General features: G+C 51.9%; 1 non-coding gene across 1 annotated transcript; it reads right to left on the reverse strand.

Annotated features, from left to right (window-relative positions):
* Positions 1-12,997: 12,997 nt before the first annotated feature.
* Positions 12,998-13,070, reverse strand: TRNAV-AAC. Its single transcript has one exon. It is a non-coding gene; the product is annotated as a tRNA-Val (tRNA).
* Positions 13,071-16,413: the final 3,343 nt, after the last annotated feature.

Genomic DNA, 16,413 nt, shown 5'->3' on the forward strand with positions numbered 1-16,413 from the left:
TGGGCTGGCGGCTATAGCTTGGGGTCCTAGAACTTAACAGTCTGGCTAGAGAGTCCTGTGCATTGACCATATGGTTGTTTCTCGCTGCTTCACCTGATGCCCACAACTTTGGTCCCTGCAGCTGCCACACTCTTCCTCTTGCCCACATGGCATTTAAAGGAAGGAGGGCCAGGGCCAGGCTTCATAGTCAGGGCGAGGCAGGAGGGAGGAAGAGTCCCAGGCTGAAGCCCGGCACCTCTCCTCCTCTGGGCACCTGGAGCAGAGGCGGCTGGTGCTGACAGCTCCAAGGGAAGCTTAAAAGCCACAGAGCGACCAAGGGCAGGGCCAGAGGAGGGGAGAACCATGCTTATGCGTGGCCAGCAGAGAGCCACAGAGACACCCGGCCAGCCTGCTCCCTGCTCCCTGCCATGCCGAACCCCCACTGAAGGCCACCCACAGACCAGCAATCGTTCTGCGGCCGGCCAGCATCACAAGGCGGTTGGAAAGCAGGGCCAGCCCCCTGGTGCGGCCTCTGACCGTTCCCACTCCAGGGGCTCCTTTTGGCGGTGGGGCAGGAGACATTTCCCCCAAGAGGCTCTTTCCCAGCGGCTGAGAAGCACGGAAGTACCCGGTGTTTGCTCCTGCGGTAAAAGGGGTTAATACGTTTAGGCAGCCTGGCTAGCTCAGCTGGCAGCACCTCTGGCTCTTACTCTGAAGGCTGAAGTTACAGTTCCCTGTTTGGGTGCCTGGGGCTCCTCTTCAACAATACAACACACAATCTGCCTCAGCCCACACCCAGTAACCTGGGGAAACTAACCCTGGCCACTGGGTGCCTCTAAGAGGTGATACTTTCCCCACTCACAGCCACTGAGTGTAGAAAAGAAACTTTAATAAAAAGGAGGAAAATCACCTTGTATTAACTTGGGAAAACACCACAATCATAACACAACACTATGAGCAAAACACTCCCCCACAGTGCGCTGGGCAGTGGCCTTTTGCCTCGGGCTCCTAAATCCAGACACCAGAAGCTCTGTGGATGTGCCCCTCCCTTCACTGCACCTCACCCACAGCTGCTGCCCTGGGTCAGTGAAAACCCAGAGTTCACCTCTCACCTCCTGGGGGGAAAGCCCCTTTCTCCCTCCGCTGTCTGGCCACATTGCCGGCCACTTGCCGTTCCACCCAGTCACTGCTCTGCTGGCCACCCTCTCTCCTCTTGACATCTTGTGGTCCCACCAGGAGCGGAACAGGCTCCCTAAAAGGAGCGGCCACCAGAGCCCGAACAGTAGCCCCACCCCTTCCACTCAACGCCATGCCCCTGCCCCACCCCTTCTCCCCAAGGCCCCGCTCCTACGCTGCCTCTTCCCCCCAGACCCCTCCTCCCGCTCACTGCTCTCCGTCCCCTCCCCACCCTCACTCGCCCTTACGGTCATTACAAAGTGGCAAGGCAGAGCCCTCCCATTTTTAAAGTCCTGGGGTGTTGTTCCCCCCTGTTCAGGCCCCCCTGGGGCCCTGCACTTTGCACAGCTCTCCCTGATTTCAGCTGTTAGTGAGGGAGCCTCACTGCTAGCGCAGACTGGGCAGTTTCTTGCCTGAGAGACACTGTCCCAAAGCAGGACTAATGCTTAGAGCTGGTTCTCAGTGATTACAGCTCTGTTGGGCTGCAGCAAGACTCTCCATTGAGTCTCAGATGGAAAAAAAGTGCCAGGAGAAGCAGGCAGTCGTAATCAGCTGTTATTACACAGGGAAGAACAAAAGGGTCAAATGGGGCCTGGAACCCTTAACAAGAATCCACCCCACCGAGTACCAATGTTAGGTAAAAAGCAAGTCCTTACTCACCTCTCCAGCACCCGAGTTTGTGCGGAGTTGGTATGGGGCTCACAATCTGTCAGAGACCAGACAACACTTCGTTGATCAACGGGCTCACACTTATCCTTAGCTTAAAAGGCTTCGGAGTAAGTGTGGCCCGTTTATTAGGGTTGAGCATCAATATTTATACACAGAAGTAAACAAAGTGATTAACAGATCATAATGGTCATGCATAATCAATCAAGATTCTACAGGATAAAACAGGTTAAAATGTAAATTAGAAAAGACAAAGGGGGAGATGGCTACTTAAGGGGAGGGGGGGGTGTCATGAGCAGTTCGCAGGTCAGAGCTTTGATTAAAAGTTTCAGACAGAGACATCAAGTCTGAGTTAAGTTTCAGTTCATCAAAAGTTCAGACTCAACATTCCTCCATTTGTAGCTTTGGGATAACTATTTACCAAAAGCTACACCCCATTTTAAGGAGCCAAGGGCCGCTTGGCAATTTCAGCCTGGGCCAACTCGAAGAGAGTAAGGCCTTTGGCTGAAGTAGGAAAAGAATAAACTGACCCACATGAGTTTATGAGGGAGGGGACACACTGAATACAGCAACACAGTATTATAAGGATTACTATGGCCCCAACAATACCCACCAAGAGTTTTTTAACCCACCCAAATTCAGGCAGCCAATTTCATAAGGCTTCCCACCAATCATAAGGTGGCTGGCCAGAGGAGTAGTTCTTAGCCATTTTTCTTAGATGTTTGGTACGTTGAAAGGTGTCAGGGTAGGTGTCATTTACAAAAACACAGCATTTTTCATTTATGAGGGCGCAAGTTTCTTCCTGGGCTGCTAACATTATGTTTAAAGCCATTCGGTTTTGCAAAGCTAACTGGCGCAGTTGGGACATTTTCCCGGCCTGATTTTCAAATAGGGTCGCAGTTTTATTGGTTAAAGATTCTAGTAGTCCCTGTAGACGGATGACACCACCCCTCAAGCTAATAAGACCAGCCCACCGCTGCCACGACAAACCATCACGGATATTAATATCTCTGAAGGTTTCACAGATGTTACGAACGTGGGGAAAATGGGGGGGGGGTGAGGGAGATGCGAGAAGGCGGTGTGAGCCACGCTAAATAACATGACCCTGCCCAATTAGGGGAGAGAAAGTAATAAGCTTTGGGCCCGCACACCCAGTATGTTTCATACATTGCGTTTCGGGTATTTCATTTCTTAAAGTAGGAGGTAACCCACCACCTGTTGGACCACTGTTCCCCTGGTAACGCAGAGGGGTCGTTGTGTGAACCGCAGAGGCACAATTTGGTAGTGGTGTTTTTAAAGTGCAGTGTAGTACTGCTTGAGCAGTTGTAGAAGGCAATCGTATATCCCTTAACATTTAGTTGGACACCCTTGTGATCTGAGCAGGGCTTTTTAAAAGCTGACTCTGAAGGCTTGCCCACCCATGAAAAAGTTGGATCGGGGTGAGGGATTTACATATGGGATAAGTGGGATGCGCAAGGCTTGAAGCCAAGATTTTTACTAAAGGCGGTGCCATTAAAATACATGTTGCATTTACTGGTTTCCACAAAAGTTGACCCCTTTTCTTTAACAAAACACAGTGATCCTGTCTGATTTGTTACCCTGAGATATTTGTTAATTGGCACTCCTGTTTTGTCCCATGTAAGATTGTGTTGGACTGGATCTTTTATTCTAGCCGGTGGCATCCAAGTCATATTAGCAGTGGTCAGGGGAATGGGTGTGAAGGGGAGTCCCTGTTCTGCATTTACTGGAAATTGAGTACATACCCAGCAATTACTTCTATTTTCTAAAATACGAGTTTTAACCTCGTGGGAATATCTAATAAAAGCATTATCTTCATAAGCAGAAAATAAACTAAAAAGGCATAATAAAAACATACAGTTCTCAGAATAAAAGGTCCTTTCATTTTTTTCGAGTCAATTTAAGTCTGATGTCTGAAAGAGGTAAGCTGGTCCACTGGTCAGAGGCAGTGTCCTCAGTGGTGGCAAGAGCTGCTGGTCCGTCACTGTGGTCCACTACGGCTGGCTTGACGTGGGAGTGGTGGATCCAGGATTTGCGTCCTTTCAGGAATACTGCAGTTTGGGTTGTTAAAAGAACCTGGTGGGGTCCAGTAAACCTCGGCTGGAGGGTGTCGCCACGAACGAACTTTTTGGCCCAGACGAAGTCCCCTGGTTGGAACGGGTGGATCTGTTCTTCTAGTGGCACGGTCTGGGAAAACTGCGAGGCTTTCCAAAGGGTACGGAGGCGAGCCTGTAGGGAGAGAAACTGGCACGCGGTCATATGATCCCCTCCCAATAGTGAAACATCAGCACGTGGTAGCGCCCCGCCTTTGAAAGGGGGGTGTCCATAGAGCAGTTCAAAGGGGGATAATTCCCATACGCGGGTTGGGCGAGTACGAAGGTGAAACAGGACCAAGGGAAGTACCTGAGGCCACTTTAACCCTGTTTTCTGACAGTATTTAGCCAATGTGAGCTTAAGCTCCCTATTTATACGCTCAACTTTTTCGCTAGACTGGGGGTGTTAGGGTGTATGAAAGGAGTGTGAAATGCAAAGTCCTTGTTCTAAACGGCCAAGGACATTACCAGTAAAGTGGGGTCCGCGATCTGAATCAAGTATGAGAGGGATGCCAAAACGGGGTACAATGTCTCTAAGGAGAATCTTTGCCACTGTGGCAGCAGTACAATTAGCAGTAGGAAAAGCTTTGACCCATGAAGTCAGAGGGCAAACCAAAACAAGGAGGTGCTTTTTTCCAAAAGCCTTTGGCATATTTGCAAAGTTAATTTGAAGATGTTGAAATGGAGCAGCAGGCGGAGGTCTTTCACCCTTAATTTTGTTAAGAGGCGGAGCAGGTCCATTACGCTGACATGTGCTGCATGCTTTCACTATTGACAGGCAGTAGGGTTGAATGCCTGGAGCATACCAAAAGCGAGCGATGGTGTCCACAAGGGTGTGCGTGCCATAGTGACCCCCCTTATTATGGTGCCAGCGAACTGCCACGGGGTATGTGGAGCGAGGGAGGCAGGCTCGGCCATCCGGCATAAGCCAGGTCCCTTTGACCAGAGTGGCTCCGAGGCTCTTTCACGACTGTAGTTCAGCAGCGGGTACTGGTACGGGGTAAAAGCATACTTGCTATCAGTAAAAATGGTAACGGTCTTACCAGCGGCCAACTAGCAAGCTCGGGCCAGGGCATAGAGTTCGGCGGCTTGGGCTCCCCAGTTGCCTGGCAGTGAGGCGGCCTCTTGAATGTCCCATTCAGAGGTGACTGCATAACCGGTGAAACGCTTGCCATCAACATAGAAGGAGCTTCCGTCCGAGAAGAGGATGCAATCAGGGTTGTCCAGTGGCACGTTAAACAGGTTGTTCCTTATCTGTAAGATGCTATGAACTACTTTCACACAGTTGTGTTGATCCTGGAGGACTGGCAGGTCAGGAAGCAAGGTCGCTGGATTAAGGGGCCCACACCTTTTAAAAATTAGGTTAGTGTCTTCTAGGAGTTCGGCCTCTAGCTGCTGCTGACGATGGGCCGAAAAGACTTGGGTCGTGCCCGTACGCAGAAGGGCTGACAAGGCATGAGAGGTCCAGACCGTGGTAAAATGACCCAGGGTCAGGCTCTTTGCCTTTGTGATCAGCAGGGCAGCTGCTGCCAGAGTCCGGGTGCAGGATGGGGTTCCCTGAGCGACAGGGTCGATCTGCTGGGAGTAAAAAGCAAGCGGGAAATGGTGGGGCCCGCTCAGCTGGGTAAGGACGCCACTAGCAATTCCGCCCCTCTCGTGGACAAAAAGGTGAAAGGGTTTGCTGTAATTGGGGGGGCGGAGAGACATGGAGGAGGCCACACTGTCCTTGAGTAACTGAAAGGCTTGGATCGTGTCTGGGGACCACTGCAAAGGGTCAGGAGCAAGGTTAGCAGTGAGTCGGTGGAGCGGTTTGCTCAACTCCCCGCAGGACGGCAACCAGGGGCGACAGAAGCCAATTAATCCTAAGAAACCTCGAAGTTGCTTCTTGGTGTTTGGCAGAGGGCAGTTTTGGATAGTCTTTATGCGGACTGGGTCCATTTGTTTCCCCTTTGGGGTTAACAGGAAGCCCAGATATCGGACCTTCTGTGAGACCCACTGAATCTTGTTAGGGTCTACCTTGTGGCCTCTGGTGTGTAGGTATAATAAAAGTGCCTTACCATCGATGCGGAGGGCGGCTTTTTCGCGGTTACCTAGTAGGATGTCATCTACGTATAGGACTAACGTGGATCCCTGCGGACTGGTGAAGCTTTCCAAGTCGTGGCGGAGGCATTGGCTGAAAATCGTGGGGCTGTCTCTGTAGCCTTGAGGAAGTCGTTGCCAGACATAACTTTGTCCCTCCCAGGTGAAACCAAAGAGATATTGAGAGTCTGGGTGCACAGGAATGCTGAAAAAGGCTGATTTTAAGTCAATAACAGTGAACCACTCAGCATTCCAGGGGATTTGGCTGATGATAGTAGCTGGATCAGGAACTACTGCATGAAGAGGGACCACATACTGATTAATAACCCTAAGATTCTGTACAAAGCGCCAGCGAATAGGGTCTCCGTCCTTTTTAGGATGCTTTTTGACAGGCAGTATAGGGGTATTACAGGGAGTGCGCTGAGGGCGGACTAACTTTTGTGCAATGAATCCCTCGACAATGGGGCGGATGCCCTCCCGGGCTTCCAGCGACAGGGGGTATTGGGGGACTGACGGGGGGGGCTAAGGAGGGCTTCACTTGAATCCTTACTGGCTTTGCCGAAAGGAGCAGGCCAACATCAGTGTCAGAAATTCCCCAGAGGGTTGAAGGCAAGTCAGTGAGGTCAGGGGAGAGAGACGGGGGGGTTTCCCAATTACCCTGAGTTGGGGCCGGATCTCCTAACACTGTCATTAATAATCCTACCCCTTCAGGAGTGCAGGTTAAAGTAGCCTGAAGCTTACAGAGTAAATCCCGGCCCATTAAAGGGATCGGACAAGCTGGGGAAAAAAGAAAACGGTGAGAAAAACATTTATCAGCATAAATAACATTTAGAGGCAAAGTGAGTCCCAGAGACTGTGGGTTGCCCTCCACCCCAGTTGCAGTTTTAACCTCAGAGGATAGCCAGGGAGAGGGGGCATGATTTAAAAGAGAGAAAGTCGCTCCAGTATTAATGAGGAAAGAGACAGGCAGTTCTTGGACTGAAAGGGTTAGACGAGGCTCTTTGCTGGGACGGGAGAAAGTGAGGAAGAAGCCGGCTAAAGACATTAAGGAAATAAGACCATCACATTGTTTGCCTTTGCCCCCGGGGTACCGTCATTGAGAAGGCTGAGTTTGCTGCAGCTGCTGCTGTTGCCCATAGTTGATCCAGGCCTGAGGAACGGGCTGAGCTGGTGGTGCAGGGGTGTATTCGTCCCTGGTGTAAGTATCTGCGGATGCGACCGGACCCTCTGGGCGTTCCCAGGGGCATTCACATTTAAAGTGACCGGGCTGTCCGCACTGAAAACAATTTCCTGGTGGCTGGGGTTGCCAGGACCCTCTTCCCCGAGCACCCTGAAATCCCCTGCCACGGCCATGGCTTCTGCCTCGAATACCACCGCAAAAAGCTAAAGCCATCAACTTATATTCTTTCTTTTTCTCTTTCTTTTTACTACTTTCCCTTTCTTTCTCCCATGCAAAACTCCTCCCGAGGTGTGCCCCTCCATTTCCTCCTTATCCCTCTGCAGAGATTCCAATCTGGAGTCCTGCAGATTCCCCTCTGCGCTCTGGAGAGAGTCCCCTTGCGGAGGAATAGGGGCAGGTGCAGTGGGGACCAACTGACGAGTTAAAACACGCCGTGGTTTACACCCTTTATCGAAATAACATGGAGGGGGTTCACCCTCGGGAGAATACCTGACTGCCATAATTTTTAAAGATTTCCACAGCTCTGCTGCTGTGTCCCAACAAAACCAGTAACATAACTGTCCCGGATGGTCTTTTTCGATCTGGCTCCTTACTCCTCTTAAGGCAGCCTGTTCGAAAGAGCCATACGAAGGCCACCTCATCTCCGGGTCGGCCAATACCGCGGTATACCCAGTTCAATTCCTTACACACAGTGTGTACAACTTCCTCCTAGACATTCCTGTCTGTACTGGGAGTTTTCCTTCATTCCATAACTTATTTACAATCCCCAGCGGACTCTCAAGAGGCACGCTAGTCCCTTGACCCATGGTGTCTGACAGGAGCCCTCCAACTGGCGTTTATCCTGCTGTCCAGTACACGACCCCTCAATATTGAATTGGCTGGGAGAAATCTCCCGTGGCGCCTGCCAATTCGTATATGAGTGGTCTGACCACTGGACAGAGGCACCGCACCAGAAGGAAATCCCGGACGAGCCCCCAAATTGTTAGGTAAAAAGCAAGTCCTTACTCACCTCTCCAGCACCCGAGTTTGTGCGGAGTTGGTATGGGGCTCACAATCTGTCAGAGACCAGACAACACTTCGTTGATCAACGGGCTCACACTTATCCTTAGCTTAAAAGGCTTCGGAGTAAGTGTGGCAAGTTTATTAGGGGTGAGCATCAATATTTATACACAGAAGTAAACAAAGTGATTAACAGATCATAATGGTCATGCATAATCAATCAAGATTCTACAGGATAAAACAGGTTAAAATGTAAATTAGAAAAGACAAAGGGGGAGATGGCTACTTAAGGGGAGGGGGGGTGTCATGAGTAGTTCGCAGGTCAGAGCTTTGATTAAAAGTTTCAGACAGAGACATCAAGTCTGAGTTAAGTTTCAGTTCATCAAAAGTTCAGACTCAACACCAACACTTGTCGCTACCTGGTGCCAGCTCCACTGAGAATGTTTTGAGGTCACTCCTTGGCTTTATCAGCCTAGGGGTTTTGGAGCAGTGTAATTAACAGGTGCTCTAGTGGCACAATTGATTAGCGCATAGTGCTTACAGGGCAGTGTTGAGAGGAGCTATGCTGAGGTTGTGAGTTCAAACCTCATCTGGAGCACTGGTTTTCATTAGCCAAATGGCTTCACCCCCTTATTTGCCCCTGTGGAATGTAGAATTCCAGCCCTGGGGACACTGAGGCAGGGGAGGAGTCAAAAATGCCCCTTCACTTATTACCTCCTCTCCAGAGCACAGGTCAGAATCTACAATCCTTTCTCCCCCCAGCCCCTGTGCCAGGATCCCTCAAGCAGAGCATGGTGGGGACTGCAGCTCACCCCTTGTGGGGCAGGAGAGCACAGATGCAAGGTGCTGGGCTCAAAAGCACCTGGAGGGCAGCTCCGGTGGGGTGGGGCAGGGCCTGTAGTTTACGTTCTGCGTTGCCTGGTGCTGAGCCATTGCACAATCCCCAGCCACAGCGCACCCCGAGAGGAGGTGGGGGGCCAAGCAGATGATCCAGCACGAGGGGGAGAGGATGTGTGGTTGGGGGGAGGAAAGGCCTTGGGCTGCACTGGGGGAGCGCAGAGCAGGGGTGACACCCCAGAAACCTGCAGCAAAGGGATGGACAGGTGGGCTGGGTGGATAGAAAAGGCAGAGAGCCTAAAAGGGGAGTGGGGGCTAGTGGTCAGAGCAGGGAGGGGGCTGGGTGCTAGGACCTCTGGATTCTATCCCTGGCTCTGGGAGCAGAGGGGGGTCTAGAGGTGAGAGCAGGGGGACTGGGAGCTTCTTCCTAATTCACAGGGTAGTTCTCTTCCCAGCTCGTGCGAGGGCGGGAAGCGCCACCAGCCCCATTTCCTTGACGGGAGAACTGAGGCCCAGAGAGGCTGAGTGATGTGCCCAAGGACACTCGGGAAGTCTGTGGCAGAGCAAAGCATGTTTCTCCCCCTCCCTCCCCGGGGTCTGGCCTGCTACTGGGTGGTGCAGGGGCGGGGTCTCAGGAGAAGGAGCAGTGGGAGGGCGGGGTCTCGGTTGAATGGGTGGTGCAGGGGTGGGGTCATAAGGGGAAGGGGCAGTGTGGGGGCGGGACTCAGGGGGAAATGGGCAGTGTGGCATTGGGGAAAGAGGCGCTGTGTGGGTGGGCTCTCGGGGGAAGGGGCGATGCGGGGGCAGGGCTTTGGGGGAAGGGGCGGGGCCAGGGCTTTGGGGGCAGGCACAGCGGGTGGCAGGGCTTTGGGGGAAGGGGCGGGGCTTTGGAGGCGGGCACAGCGGGGGCCAGGGCTTTGGGGGAAGGGGTGGGGCGGGGCCAGGGCTTTCGGGGCGGGCACAGCGGGTGGCAGGGCTTTGGGGGAAGGGGCGGGGCCAGGGCTTTGGGGGCGGGCACAGCGGGGGGGCAGGGCTTTGGGGGAAGGGGCGGGGCGGGGCCAGGGCTTTGGGGGAAGGGGCGGGGCCAGGGCTTTGGGGGCGGGCACAGTGGGTGGCAGGGCTTTGGGGGAAGGGGCGGGGCCAGGGCTTTGGGGGCGGGCAGGGTGAGGAAAGAAAGGAGCCACCAACCCCCCGGCATTGCTGCTTTAGTTAAAGTGTTTAGTTAACAGCTATTGAATGTCCTCCCTATGCCCCGTGTGTCACCAGAGCACATCCACGCTAGCAGTTCTTGGATGGCAACAGAGAGCAGTGCACTGTGGGCAACTATCCCACTGTGCAACTGGCTGCAGGGTGTTTTGGGAAGGGTTTGCAATGCCTCACGGGCTGGTAGAGCATCACATGAGGCAGGTTTCTCTATCCCACCGTTCCATGGGCATCTTACTAGATTGCCAGCTGCTTTTCAACTGCGGTGTGCGTGGCGGGGTAGAGACTGTGTGTGTGTGGGGAGAGACAGTGTGTGTGTTGGGGAAGAGTGAGTGTGTTGAGCTAAGTAGGAGCAGATCATTATTATCCCTACTTGAAAGAGGGAGAAGCTACGTGTGAGAAAGGAGAATTGACTTGTCTTAGGTCACACAGCCAGTCAGTGGCAGAGTTGGGAATAGGACCCAAGAGCCCTGATTTTCAAACTAACCATCAGATCTTGAATTTTAGACATTGAGTGACCTGAATAAAGTGCTCTCACATGAGCTCCAGACCAACAACAGTGCACAGGAATTATTCAGCAAGTATTTGAGGAGAACTGCAATGTTAGAGAGAATCATGAACTGCTCAGAGACCATTAATGCAGAGAAGCAGCAAAATTCATCAAACACAGAACTGGTTCTGACTTATTTACTTGTCTTAAAAGAGAACAACAAGGACCTGAGTCTCCTCCCTGTCAATAACCCCCTGCTGAGCCAATCAGGGTAGAGACTGAGGACGGGAGGCTGAGGGGTCTCACCAGAGAGCCCAAAGGATGGCCCAGGTCACTAGTGGGGAACACTGCCCGAGCACTATTTCAGCCCCCCAGTTTTGGGTGGACCTCCCACAGTGGGAGCTGCAGAGCACTCCCCCGCAACACACACACACACACACACACACACACACACACCCCTACCTCTCCTAGTGTTGGGAGGGGAACAGGAGAAAGGAAAAAAGAAGCAAGAGACAGAGAGAAAGGAGGGAGGGAGGAAACGGTGAAACAAAAAGGACAAACCCTAATGTCCCCAGTGATTCTAAGGGACAAAATCCCAGGTGTGGAATAAAATTCTGCATCCTTAAGCTTGTGTTTTCCATGCCTAGAATTCAACTCTTACCAGCTGGATCAGACTGAACAGGTTTCAAACCTCCAGGAGGCTCTTACCTTCTAAACAGGGACGGCTGTTTTCTAGTAAAATCACTAAAAGGGAAGGAGAAAACTTGAAAGAGGTTCCTCCTGGCGCTCACGTCCGTGAACCCGAATACTCTCTCAGTCCTCAGAGAGAGACCTGGAGAAGGAGACTTGCTGAAGCAAAGCCACAGGGTCTCTGAGGTTTCCCTGGCCCCTCGCCCCTGTCCTGCCTGGCTGATGTCAGCATCTCTCTGTGAGGTCACCACCTCCCCACCGCCTTGGACCAATAGCCTGAGGTCCTGCAAAAGGCCTTTGTGATGTCACTGCCACACCCCTCCCTTGCTGGGCTAATGTCCTGCCCCTGGCCAGGCACTTTGGAGGTTTGAGCTACTCCCTGTGGATCACCCCACTCAAGCAGCGTTTGTTCTAGGCAGCAAGCCGGCTGGACAGGGAAACATCAGATGCTGCTCCCAATGCTACACTCAGTTTTTCAGAAATGAGTCGACTTTATGGCCAGAAGAGACCATTAGAGCATCTAATCTGACCCCCTGCATATCACAGGCCTCCTGTATGACACAATAGTGAGTTTATTACGCAGGGTCCACCCCTCCCTCACTGTGAATAGTACATGAACCAGCCTTGTAATGGAGCTCAGATTTCCCAAGAACTTCAAGCAAAATACACCAGTTTCATAAAACAGATTTATTAACTATGGAAAGATGGAGTTTTAAGGATTATAAGTGGTAGGCATAAAAGATCAAAGTAAGTTACCATGGAAATTAAAGATAAATTCACAATCTAAACTTTACACCTTATTACACTAGGCCGTAGTTATGCCACAGGAAGGCTTAATGCTCGAGCTGCAGTGCATGCTGGGCAGGCTCTAGGCCGGGCTCCCCATGGCAGGAGAGAAGATGACGACTTTGCTCACAGCCAGTGCCCTGCCCCCACTCCCAAGTCATTAATGGCTCCCCCAGGTCAGCCAGAATGGAGCAGCGGTTTTCACTCCACCAAGTCCACTTATGGCTTACAGGCAACTCCCAGACCCACCACAGCCCACCATCTCGGCCAGAAAGGAGCCCACTCAGCCTCGCCATTGCTGCTTTTCCGTCCCCCTAGAACCCCGCTTCTCCTGGGCTGCAAGGAGCCATCCCTGGGAGGCCAAGAGGCAGGCACAGGATTCTGCCTCCCAGCAGCCAACCGCACCTCCCCCGGCTTTGCAGAACGAATGGTGACGCTCTACTAATCCCACTTAGCCGCACTGAGGTGCTTAGCTTCTGCCCTGCCTTTCTCAGCTCGACTTTCCTCTTTTGCCCCATTCCTGCCTCACTTCCTCCTTTGGCAAGTCACGCAGAGGAGGCCAGCAGGAAGAGCCGGCCTCCACCAGCCAACCTCCAACAGCAGAGGAGACCAAGCCACAAGCCTCCAAAAGGTAACACGCCTAACTCCTCTAGGTTCTCCAGCCTGATGCCAAGGTGCTTTCTCCACTGCTGTCAGCACCCTCTCTCATGCGGGGGTTGGAGTTATCCCACGGACAGGCCAATAGGAGAAGGAGGAGCATCTTCCTGAACAGCAAGGGGATCTGGCAAAAGGAAGCGAGCATGTTTCTGCCTGGTTTTGAACCAGGGACCTTTTGCGTGTTAGGCAAACGTGATAACCACTACACTACAGAAACTCCATCTGCTTGGCTCTTGCTCACCCTGGCACAGACCGATGGACAAACCTGGAGAAAGTGGTGACAGCCCTTCGATGGGTCAGCTGGCAGAGCAGAGCACTGGAGCGGGCGCTCAGGAAGTCGTCCTTACGTCGCCCTTGTGACTCCAGCTTGAGGGAGAGCTTCTTTTTCTTCCCCTTGCTGACAAAGAGCAAGAGAAGAATGAAAGGTCAGGTGGGCCAACTCGGTGCAGAAGCCCATGCTGTCTTTTCCTGCTGCATAGCCTGATATGAGGGACTCGTGGCAGTTAAAGGAACTCCTGCACTTTCAGAAAACATCCCACCTGTGCACAAAGGGGGATAGAAGAGCCTGTTAGTCTAGCACGCTCCCAACTGAACTACTTCAGCAGCTGCTCGGTTTCTTTTTGGCCTATTACTTTTCTGTCTGGGATGTTGTTGTCAGCTGTGGCACAGAAAAAGGACGTCATTGCGAGCGGCCCATGAAGACAAGATTCACTTTTGCCTTCCTTGCTCGGCTTTACTTGCTTCCTCGCCCTATTCCTGCCTTAGTTCCTGGGTTACCTGAAGGCGACGGGGGGCCAGCAGTACCAGGAGGAAGTTGGGCAGCTAGACCCTGGTGGCAAAAGTCCTGCCACCACTTGCCACCCCACTCTCTTCTCCCAGCGTCACATATTGGCCACCAGGGACTTGGGGCCCAGCAGCGCAATGGAAGGCAGCGGACAGAGCCACCCTCGCCTTGAAGCTCCAGCTCATTAAACCACATCTTCAGTCGCTGATAGCCAATGAGAGACCAACATCGCTTGCTATTTTAGCACTTGGAAATGCCATTGGTCAGTCATTGGATCTCTGTAATGCTGTTACAGAACAAATGAACACAGAATCTCAGTGTGACATTCTATACCTTTGGGGGAGCGGCTGTAACCCCCATAATCCTCATTTTCATATCATCGTGATCTTACATATAGAGCATGACTTGTAAGGTATCAGGGAAAGGATATGATCTGCTGAAAGTCACTTCTCTACCCATAGATGTAGACCATTCATGCATAGGAAGTTATGAGGATTGTGCAGTGTGGTTGTCACTGTGCTGCAAGGTGGGGGAGTCAGCCAAATATTAGCTCCCCAGTGGCAACAGCAAGGCAAGTAACCAACACCCGGACAGGGTGTCAAACAACCCATCGACAGCCATTGTCCAGCAAGAGAGCTACAATGCAATGACTCACCTGCATGAGGACACCCCAGGGGAATTGCTCAGACTTGCTTGGAGAGACGCAGTGATGCTCACCTGACTCTGAGGGGGGGGGAAAGCCATGAGGGAAGAAAGGACATGATAAAAGGAGAGACATTTGCCAGGCTTTATCTCTCTCTGCTACCTTCATCTACAGACACCCCCACACCAAGCAACTGAACAGCCGATGAAAGGGGAGAGCCCGGCTGAAAAGCCACCAGCCAGCCTGTGGTGAGAAGCATCTGAGTTTGTAAGGGTACTGAAAGGGTTAAGATCAGCTTAGAATTGAAAGCAATAAGGAGTCTGGTGGCACCTTAAGGACTAACAGATTTATTTGGGCATAAGCATTCATGGGTAAAAAGCCCACTTCTTCAGATGCATGGAGTGCAAATTGCAGATACAGGCATAAATATAGATTGGAACATGAAGTGACGGGAGTTACCGTACAAGGGGAGAACCAGTGTTGAAGGCTAATTCAGTCAGGGTGGATGTGGTCCTCTCCCCATAATTGATGGGGAGGTGCCAATATCAAGAGAGGGAAAATTGCTTTTGTCGTGAGCCAGCTACTCCCAGTCCTTATTCAAGCTCAAATTAATGGTGTTACGTTTGCAAATCAATTGTAACTCTGCAATTTCTCTTTGAAGTCTGTTTTTGAAGTTTTTTTGAATGGCTACTTTGAATTATTGGGTGTGAATGTGTAAATGTGCTATTAACTCTACATGTCCCATATGGTCTTGTGATCTGGATTCCTGGTTTTCACCCAGGCGGCCTCGGTTCAATTCCCAGTGTGGGAACAGTGCAGAGCTTTTGCTCAGAGGGGAGGCAGGAAATGAAAGGAATGGGAAGGGATCCTGCCAGCAGGGGAGTTGGACAGTGTTGGGAGGGGACCCCAGAAGTGGGGGTGGGGCAGTGGTCTGGGGGGAGATGAGGGAAGGATCCCAGCTCTGTGGGAAGTTGACATTCTGGAGAGCACAGGCCTGGCATGGGGGGTGGGAAGAGGGAGTGTGTCCCTCTAAACTCACCACCAGCAGACTAGGCAGGCTTGGAAGAATTACGTATTTGTTGGTAAATGTCAATTTCTGTGTAAACACACGAGCCAATGGCAAAATCTTTCCATCGATAATCATCAAAACTAACAGATGGGCAAAGTAAGAAACATGCTGCTTGAGAGCTTATCCTATTCTAATCCTCTAGGGTTCCCTTTTGCCTTAGGCACCACCACGTGGACATTTCATATCCCTCCTCATTTTCACACAGAGGCACAATTTCTTTTGCACAGATCCATGAACAGCAAAACCTCCCTGTGTCTCTTGTCTGAGCCAGGGCATTCGATTCCACTGAAACCTTCTCTCCTGCAATGGCAATGGTCAGACAGAGGGAATGCGTCCACCTTCCCCCTGGCAGTGAGATATTCACTCTCCTCTTCATGCTGCTGTTGTTATTCCATGAGTCATCAAGGATGGAATAAAAAGCTGAGTTTACTCCAGGGTGAGGAAAGAAAGGCTCCACCAACGTCCTCAAAAATCTCAGTGCCCAGAGAAAACTTGCCTCTCTTATTGGACTCTCAGAGGTGCTGGCAATACAATGGGAAAAGGGACTGTCTGAATTGCCAAGGCAGGGAATGAACAATCTACAGCAACATCATTAACCACAAACACACTCTAATCATGCTCCAGCCAGTAGGAAAATGGGCAGGAACTCTGGCTGTTCAGCCATGGCCACACGTACAGAGCTGCACAGCAGTGAGTGTGCTGGGGAAGCTTGTCTGAGCAAACAATTGGAAATGACCCTTCAGTGAGAACAGAACCAGAGTGTAGAAAGGCCCCTGTGTTAAGTGGTTGTGGCTGAGGCCTTAGGTAGCTGGGCTAGAAAACCATGGGTGCCTTTCTGTGAAGGTTTGATCCTTGCCAGCTAGGCAAGGCTGGTGTGTGGTGTCTCCATGGCTGTACTTCCAGGGTCTGATCAGTCTCAGCTCAGCAGAGCCCGGGGCGGTTTCTAGCCGGAGAACCCTCCCCTCCCGCCGGGCACGGAGGGGTTAATGTCACACACCCCCCCCCGCGCACAGACCCCTCTGGGGAAGCAGCAGCTGCTCAGTTCCCGATGGAGGCAGCAGCGT

This window comes from Mauremys mutica, chromosome 21 (genome assembly GCF_020497125.1).
Source record: "Mauremys mutica isolate MM-2020 ecotype Southern chromosome 21, ASM2049712v1, whole genome shotgun sequence".
Lineage (NCBI taxonomy): Eukaryota > Metazoa > Chordata > Testudines > Geoemydidae > Mauremys > Mauremys mutica.